Source organism: Mastigoproctus giganteus, chromosome 5 (assembly GCF_048544385.1).
Source record: "Mastigoproctus giganteus isolate SK-2022 chromosome 5, ASM4854438v1, whole genome shotgun sequence".
Classification (NCBI taxonomy): Eukaryota; Metazoa; Arthropoda; class Arachnida; order Uropygi; family Thelyphonidae; genus Mastigoproctus; species Mastigoproctus giganteus.
Window position 1 is genome coordinate 95391658 of NC_143579.1, and position 8744 is coordinate 95400401.

General features: G+C 36.5%; 1 protein-coding gene across 1 annotated transcript in view; it reads left to right on the forward strand.

Moving 5' to 3' along the window:
- LOC150085574 (catenin alpha-like) overlaps window positions 1–6025 on the forward strand; it is a 707146-nt gene extending 701121 nt beyond the window's left edge. Inside the window, exon 25 of the mRNA XM_090373354.1 lies at window positions 5882–6025. The gene's annotated coding sequence lies outside the window, so the exon portion shown is untranslated. The remainder of the gene's footprint in view (window positions 1–5881) is intronic.
- The last annotated feature ends 2719 nt before the right edge of the window (window positions 6026–8744 follow it).

The window sequence follows — 8744 nt, forward strand, 5'->3', positions numbered from 1 at the left end:
GGCATTCTTATAGAAACTGACTCTGAGGCTGATGCAGCAATGATTGCATCCCTACTAGCTTTGTCTTAAGTGGGGATCTCCTCATCACCCCCTAAAAAATCTGACCAAACCTTACTTATTTTTGACATGGAGGACTTATTCAAAAAAGATCTTTACTTCAAAAATCTGCGAGACCTCAATATTAACACTTCAGTATCTTACCAAGAAATTGACTTTTCAATTTACCACTAAGTCTGTATCCTAAAATAATGTACATTGCATCATTGGTATTTGTCCTCAGTATATAAATTAATATTCAAGTTACTGTCCACAAATCTAGATCTTTTGTGGTAGTATTGAAATGTTGCACTTACATTGGCTTCGGCCACATGACTACCACATGTTGACAGAAGACCCCATTTGTGGTGATGTGTTTAGCGAATGCCCAAGTAATAACAAAGCCACACTCTGTGTTTGTTATAACAAACTCTGATCTTAATTTTGTGAAAATCAATATCCTTACCACACAGCATGCTGTCTGCATCCATGTTTCGACCTAGCATTTTTTATTTTTTAGTTTCTTTATAATATCCACCTACATCCGATATCACTATTTATCTTCAATATCTTTTACTACTTTTTTATTACTACTTTTGGTTCTGCACACACTCTCATCATGTCAGAAGTCAATGCAAAGTTTCTACTCAGATTTTCATCTTCTTCTGACACTAAAGGCAGACTTATTGAAGAATTCTTACTCTCTCATCAACTTGTTACTCTCAACCTGCCTGATATGCCTTCTACCTTCAGCTCTACATCTGGAGAGAGTAATAGTGACATAACTCTGATTGCATATGCCACTGTTTCTGATTAGTCTGTTAACTCTGGCATTTGCACTAGTGATCATAGAGCTGTTCCCTTTGTGATTAAGCCTTCCTTTCCAGATATTTCTTTTCCACTGTAGGACCATCGCAGTTTTCCCTTAAATTACGTGTAAATGTTTATTCTGGTCTCTTTTGGATGATGCTCTTCAATTCTCATTCTCTGGATGAATACTATCACTAATTATTAATCTGCATCTGACTATGTATTGTATGTCCAGGATGCTTTGTTCAAGGCCTGCTCGTGCCGCCTGAACATCCAACACCATGGTGGAGTCTTGATTCGCCCATCTTACATCATAGTGTGTTTTGTGCTCGCCAGTCTGGCCCACTGCAGACGTTGAGAAGCTTAAAAATGAATATCACAACCTCAAAAGGCAGTAAAAGATCCACTTGGAGAACATTTGTTTTAACTGCAGGTAATTCTGACCCTTGGGAGCTGGTTCATCGTCTCTCTAGAAACAAGGTTCACCCTTCAGAAATTTACTAGTCTGTTGACTCACACAATGCTGAAACTCTGACTTGGACTAGCACTGTCAATGCCATACTTGATGCACTTCTTCCCTCAGATGCCCCTGCTGTGATCTTAATATTCATCAACAAATTAAAACTCTCAACGGGGCCTTCTGAATCCGCTCCTTGCTTCAGCCAGGCAGAGACTGATTCAACAATCTCTAAAATCAATAATAATAGTTGTACTGGACTTGTTAATCTTGAGGGCATTTTTGTCAAGTGACTACACAAACTCTATCCATTTGTCGTTGTTACACTCTAATAAATGTTTGATCGAGGCAACTTATGCTGTCTTTTGGAAGATGGCATTGTTAAAATTAATTTCTAAACCCTGTACTTCTACTTCTGCTAAGGCCTGTTGTCCAACTTGGGTAAAACCCTGGAGGACTTATTGCTGCCCAGCTAGATTGTCTTTAACTGAGCACTCTTTAAAGTACTCTGACTACTTTGGTTTTGGTCCAGAGTTTGGAACTGAGGAGGCCTTGGTTGAACTTCTTTCTAAAGTAAATATCCACACGTATGCTATGGCTGTTTTCATAGATTTCTCTAAACCCTTTGACTCCTTTTAATAAAACCAGGTGTTGCTCCTTTATTTGGGTGCTTCAGTATTCTTTTTTGAAGGATTTATCAGTGCATCTGCATAAGAGCGGGTGCGCTGTAGCATTTCATTTCTACGCTCTTCCTGGTAGGTTTCCATTTTGGCTTTGAGCCACTCATCGTTGACCTGAAGATCAAAAAGGATGCGTTCCATCTGGCTCCATATCTTTATTATATCTCCGCAAATCGCAGATGTAATCCGGTTGGTCAGCTTGGCCATGAGAGCTTCCAAGCCGGATCTAAGGGAAAAGACTTCATCAGTTACAGTTTCTGCATACAGGTTTTCAGATTCATGATTGTATTGGTAAGCTTGGTCAGTATTTGATATGGCTGTCATATCTGTGGAATTGCTATTCTCTAATGGCATCGTGGGAACTCTATCCGCTTTGGCTGTAGTTTCCCTATTGCGTTTCTTGCAGACAAGGTCAGACCTAGTTTCTTCTTGATCTTCCACAGATTTATTTTGTGCAAAGTCACCTGGGGACCTTGTTAGGGGGACAGTCAATGTTTTTTTCCTCATTTTCCGGTTCGCTGTTCGACATGGTGGAGATCGTCAGTTTTGATAGATGAACAAGTACGGATTTACAGGCACTTCGGATGAGCGGGCAGATTTTAGTTTATTTTGTTTTTACCAACTGCAAGAAGCAAAATGACGTGCACATAAGATTTAGGCAGTGCATTTTGTGTGAGTTAAATTCAGGTCAAGAAATACAGTTTTATTGTTTTCTCCTGGGCAAAATATGTCAGCTTTTGCTTTCGCTGTTTTTTTTTTTTGTTAGTTGTTGGCGCATCAGCTTCTGTAGCCATAATGCACCTCCCAAAGTTTTTGTATTTACTCTGATCCAAGCCCGAGGCGCGGGATTCGAACCTGCAACCTTTGGGTTGCCAGGCAGGCAGGCACTTTACCCACCTGGCTAGCCCGGTCAGCGCTTTTGCTGTGTCTTCCGAGGATTGGAAACAAAAGGCTAGGGGTAGCAGGGAGGAAATCACTTTATAGCAGGTGCAGAAAATTGTCTAGACTCTAGGATACTTGAAAGCCCTTAGGCAGTCAAAGAGACCAACGGTCAGCGATCGCCTTGTTGCAACGGCAGGCAGTAATTGAAGCGACATAGTGAGTATATCTTATGCATGTGAAAGTTAGAACAAAATTTAAATTAAAATACTTATCTCTGAAGTCTTGTATCCAAAAACATCTTATTAGCTTCTCAGGACCATGGACTACTGCTGAAGAATATTGACAGTTTGGCAGATATCAGATGACAGTTTGGCAATAAATCACTGTTTTAGAGATAAAATGACAGGACAAAAATCACTCAGCTAACTAGACTGGCCATCTTTCTATTTACTACACTGACAGTGATAGAGAATGAAAAGGACCTGGGGGTAATTGTGCAGTCAGATATGAAGTTTTCTGAGCAGTGCAAACAGTCTACAAGGTTAGCTCACAGTGTCTTGTCAATGATATGCAGGGATAAAGAGGTGATTATCCCCTTGAGTACTGTATACAGGTCTGGATGCCTCATTTTAGAAAGGATGTAGAGCTGCTGGAGCGAGTGCAGAGAAGGGCAACAAGATTAGTGAATGAAATAAAGGGTTGCTCTTAGAAAGGTTTGAATTTTGCAAATTACAGTGTCTGGAGACTAGACACCTGCAAGGTGATCTAATTGAGGTGTATAAAGCCTTGAATGGTTTAAGCATGCTCAAAATAATCACCTGAGAGGGCATAAATTCAAATTGAGGAAAGATGTATAGAAGTTTGCCTTTAGCCAGCAGGTGGTTGATTGCTGTAACAAACTTCCATCTGTCATTGTAGAAGTTGATAGCTTAGATAGATTCAAGGCAGAACTAGACAAACATTTGGAGCTAGTGGATGGGTGAAATTAGATTTCTTTTGGTTTTTTTTTTCTTTTGGCTGATGCTATATAAGCTTGCTTTCTTGCATCATGTGCCTTTACTAATGCTAATTATAAAATCTTAAGGAATAACAAGTGACTAAACATGAAGTTAACCTATGTACAACAGGCTGTTAAACACTGTAATAAGATGCTTCCCGACATGACAGAGGCAATGCATTTGGCTAACTTCAAAGCAGAATTGGATAATTACCTTGTGAAAATGAGAACAATATGAACATATTTCATTTCATTTTATTTTATTTTTATTTTTGGCTGATGCAGAAAAAGTCTGCTTCACCCGATTGGAGAATTATCTGGAGATCAGCATTGAAGGAATTGATATTGGATATCCGTAGCCGAGTGGTCAGGAGCGGGAGTGCAGTAGCATACGCTCCTCAAGTAGACCAGGGTTCAAGCCCCTGACCTATATTCCTTTAAGATAGATGCTAAATACGGTTGATCTGCCAATCCGCACTGGACCAGCGTGGCACATTATAGTCCATTTCCCTCAACATGAATTGTTGAGGAGGCTTCCATCCTGCAGTGGGTTGATAATGGCTGCAATTTACCTTTATTCAAGAATTTGTCTGTGCAGGAAAAGTTTCTTAAAAGGAAAGGTGGAATGGAATGGAGTAGAATAGTCAATGAAGATGTGATTTAGCAAGTACCATGAAACATATGAGAATGAACTATATTCCTTTAAGATCGATGCAAGTCGAGATTCATAGATTTCCACTATTCTCCATATTATATTTCACCATGATGCCTATCATAATCTCAAAGAATATGAGATTCAAGAGCTTTTCTGTTCTCTGAAGATTAAACATGATTCTCACTATTTCAGTGTGCAAAGCGGTGGTATTGCACCTAGTGGTGGGAGTCCTCTGTATTATATGGACACTACTCATGGAGCTACAAGTATATCAGTTATTAACAGTTCCAACATAATGAAGGTGTGAGCATAGGATTTGGTTGTTGCAGAATGACCGAACTTGGCTGATCAGCCCCTTTGACTCATAGGTGCATCTCAGTATCAGCTCCATCTATATTTTTGGCAGATGGAGCTTATAACTTGACTTAACTGTGTAGCTGGAAGGCCTGTGACAAATATTCCTAAGGAATATTCCTTCCAAGCTCATATATCTATCATTTTGTTCAACTTGGATGGAGCCCACATCTGGGGATGCTGCATGCTATATGGGAGGAAATCTAAAACAAACCACAGCTTTGGCTTCTGGAATAACTCAATTTTGCAAAGCAGTATCATTTTGGTTGAAAAGAAGCCACAAAGTATTTTGGTTTTCATTTTAATCCACCATAAGTTTTAAGTGCTGTGTGCATTGTTATATAGCGTAACTTTTTGTTATACTGCTTTGTCAGAAATTCTATCATTACCACCAACGTGTACAAGGTCTCAGCAATACAGACTAAAGTCTAGAGTGCTCCCATAGTGAGTGGCAGATCTTAACAGAAAATGTGCATTATCTCGAAAACAGTTCATTTGCGGCCCGATGTTCACTGGGACTATTTTGCTTATTTTAGTTTGTACTTTTCACCTTTAAATTATTGACCATCATTTTTGGAACACCCAAAATTGAGTTATTCCAGAAGCCTGTATTTATGCTACAACTGATGCTGGAAGACTTAACAAATATATTTTTTCAGTTGTGTTAAGTGCTTGAATCAATCTTGAACTTCAGTATGTGGTGCTGATCTCCAGTTTTGAGGATGCCAATAAAGGGGGGGGGGGGAGATTTATTTTTTTACTTTGTTAGTTATACTCCACTTCAAATGCTAGTCACTAGTGTCCAAGTAGGAGGTACCAGATTTTAATATGTAAGTGTCATATTTAAGTTAGTTTATTTTAGCCACTGAGGAATGGCCCAAAGTGGGAATTCAGAACATCTGGCACTCTAAATTTAACATATAATTCATGTAAATTTCTAAATTAATAATAAATTCTTATTGTGAAAATGATAAAGTGTGCTTTTCTACTTAAAAAAAAAAAAAATTCAGGTGCAGAAAAACAGGAATGACTAATATTTGGGCCACCATATAGATTGTTGACTTCAAAGCATCAAAGAGGACACACACTCTTTTCCCACTGAAATAAATACAATATATAATGAGAATGAAGGAAGAGATACTTAATAAGAGCAACCCTGGATTGTGAATGCAGTTATTAATTAAACCTGAGGACATTACATAGAGTACTACTAAGTAAGAAAGATTCAATAAAGACTCTTTTCCAATAATTTTAGGCATGGAAGGAATTTGACAATGGGAGACCAAATTGACTCTACCTTTCTAACTTCATTAAATGGACAGTGCTATCTTTGTATACCAATAAACTAATTAAGATACTTCACATGGAAAAGTGTCATATTAAATTTTTCTCGCTCTTTTTTAAAAATTTATGTCTTTATAATGTTTAGCAAGGTAGAAATATTTCTTTATTGTAACCCATGCTGCTTTTTTTTTTTTTTTTGATAAATTATTTTTCTATTTAATATTTAATTTTCTTTACACCGTTGGATCCATTGAGTTACTTCTTCCAGTTTCATGTTTTCAGAGAATCTGATTATTTTAGATATAATATAGAATTTTAAAGTATTTTTATTTTCATAAGGAAAATATCATTATTTTAAAGTTGTAAACTACTTTTATATATTACATACTCAAGAATTCTGTTTAAGACAGATTAGTAAATAAAGCATATGTTGTCACTAATAAATGCTTCTTCCTCATATAATATCATATTTCACATTTTTCCTGAGTCCTTTTTAGTTTAACCTGATATTATGTATTTAAAATATCCAAACCATATCCAAAGTTGAATTAACAATAGCATCATTTAATCTGATAGTATAGCAAATATTATATTATATTAGCTTAACTGAGAAGTGGTCATATTTATGTGTTCCTCCCAATTTTCTGATGTTTAATTATTATTAGCATTGGCATAAATTTTAAATTGAGAATTCTCCCGTATATGAGGATTGTCCAAAAATCTAACCTGCAACTGTGATACCATGTTATGCACCAGATTAAATTAGTAACTAAATTTTAATCCAACAGCAATTGTGCTTTATTTCTGTAGGCACAAAGTAGTTGAAGATGGCAACCCACTTTGAGAAATCATCAAATGTAGAGCCTGCTCTTCATCCATTTTTTTAACAGTAAATGCATGCAGCCTGCCAAAATTCATCAGATAGATGTGATGTATAGTTCTACAGCAATATTCCAAAAGCAGATGTGCTTCTGGTACAAGGAGTTGACACATTAGTGAGACAGCTACACTGATGAGTTGTGGTGTGGAGTGGGAAAACTTGAGAACATAGACAGAATAATCTGTGAAAACAACTGATTCCTCTCATTTCTCATGAGTTTGAAATCCCTAAATTCACAGACTTGTGCACATACACCTTGTTTCACTGGCAAAACCATATGTGGTGACGATTCCCAAAAATATTGACCATCATTCATAAGAAAACATGTACTCTATCTCTACAACACTTCAAATGTTGTAATAAGGAGGGAGAAAACATTTTGGAAAGAATTATATTCAGAGGCAAAACAAAAATGCATCCATCTTTCCAGTGAAGAAAATAAACACAATCCCGCCGGTAAAGAGGGTTACGGAAAACCATATTTTGGGATTGATAAGCTGTTATTATTTTAGAGTGAAAATTGATGCAAAACACTATTGCACAAAAACTGAAAATTAGAATGGCCATCTGCAGGACACAACCCAGAGTAATGCATGATAAAATCGCTCTCTTATGCCTGGCTGAAAGCAGTATGGTTGGGAACTGTTGGGTCATCCAGTGCATAGTATGGATGTCACAATGTCTGAATCACAAGTCAACAAGCATTTTTCATTGGGGGAGGGGAAGTGAGCTTAGTATATTTTTGGACACTACTTCCAAATCTGTTTTCAGTTTTCCTCTAACACATCTAGTTTCCATGATGATACCGATTACATGAACTTGATTATACTGCCAACCTACACGAAATAATATTATTTACTTATTATTATTGTTTGTGTCTTTATTCTTATTATTTCATAGTTTAATTGTTTTATGTAAAATCTGGTAAATTACTGAAATTCGTCATCATGCCTCAAAAGTATAAAAATCACTCCAACAAACTGTGCTATGAGTGTAGGTCTTTCCTAACTAAATCATGACAGTTATTCAGTTATATCTTGGCTGTGTTCTAGGTCAGTGTTTTCCAACCTTTTTTATGTATGGGCCACAAGAACATATTGAACTATACATGCAAATGTATTAATAACTATTTTTGAATATGATATGAACTCACTTTTACACATGTAATACACATTGGGGTGTTATAGACCTACCTGTATCCTCCATCCATTGTTAATGAGATAGTGCGTACTACAAAAAAAAGAAAAAATTTTATTTCAAGGCTCAGGAACCCCAGGTTGGGAATACTCTAGATCAGGGGTAGCCAACTTAATTTGTGATACAATCTATTTTTTTTCTTCAAAATGTGCCGCGATCTACCATCTCAAGAATTTTATTGCACATGGTTAAAAAAGTTAATCAACACATGATAAATGTTGTTTATAAAATTTAAAATTAAATACAATTCAGAATTCTTATTTTAAATTCACATTTAAATTTTTAATTTATGTGAAGTTTGTGTATTCATGTCATCTGCCATGCTTTCAAAATCGGGGATATATTGTAATAAGGCCAACCGTAAGCAAGTCCATAAGATTAGAGTGATTCTCCATCTTTGTTCGTTTCAAATACAAAAAGGCCGATCACATAGATATGTGGAACCAAAACAGGAATTTAAAAGTTCATTGCATTTTTTTTATATTTGCGTACTTTTCTCGGCAAACATATTT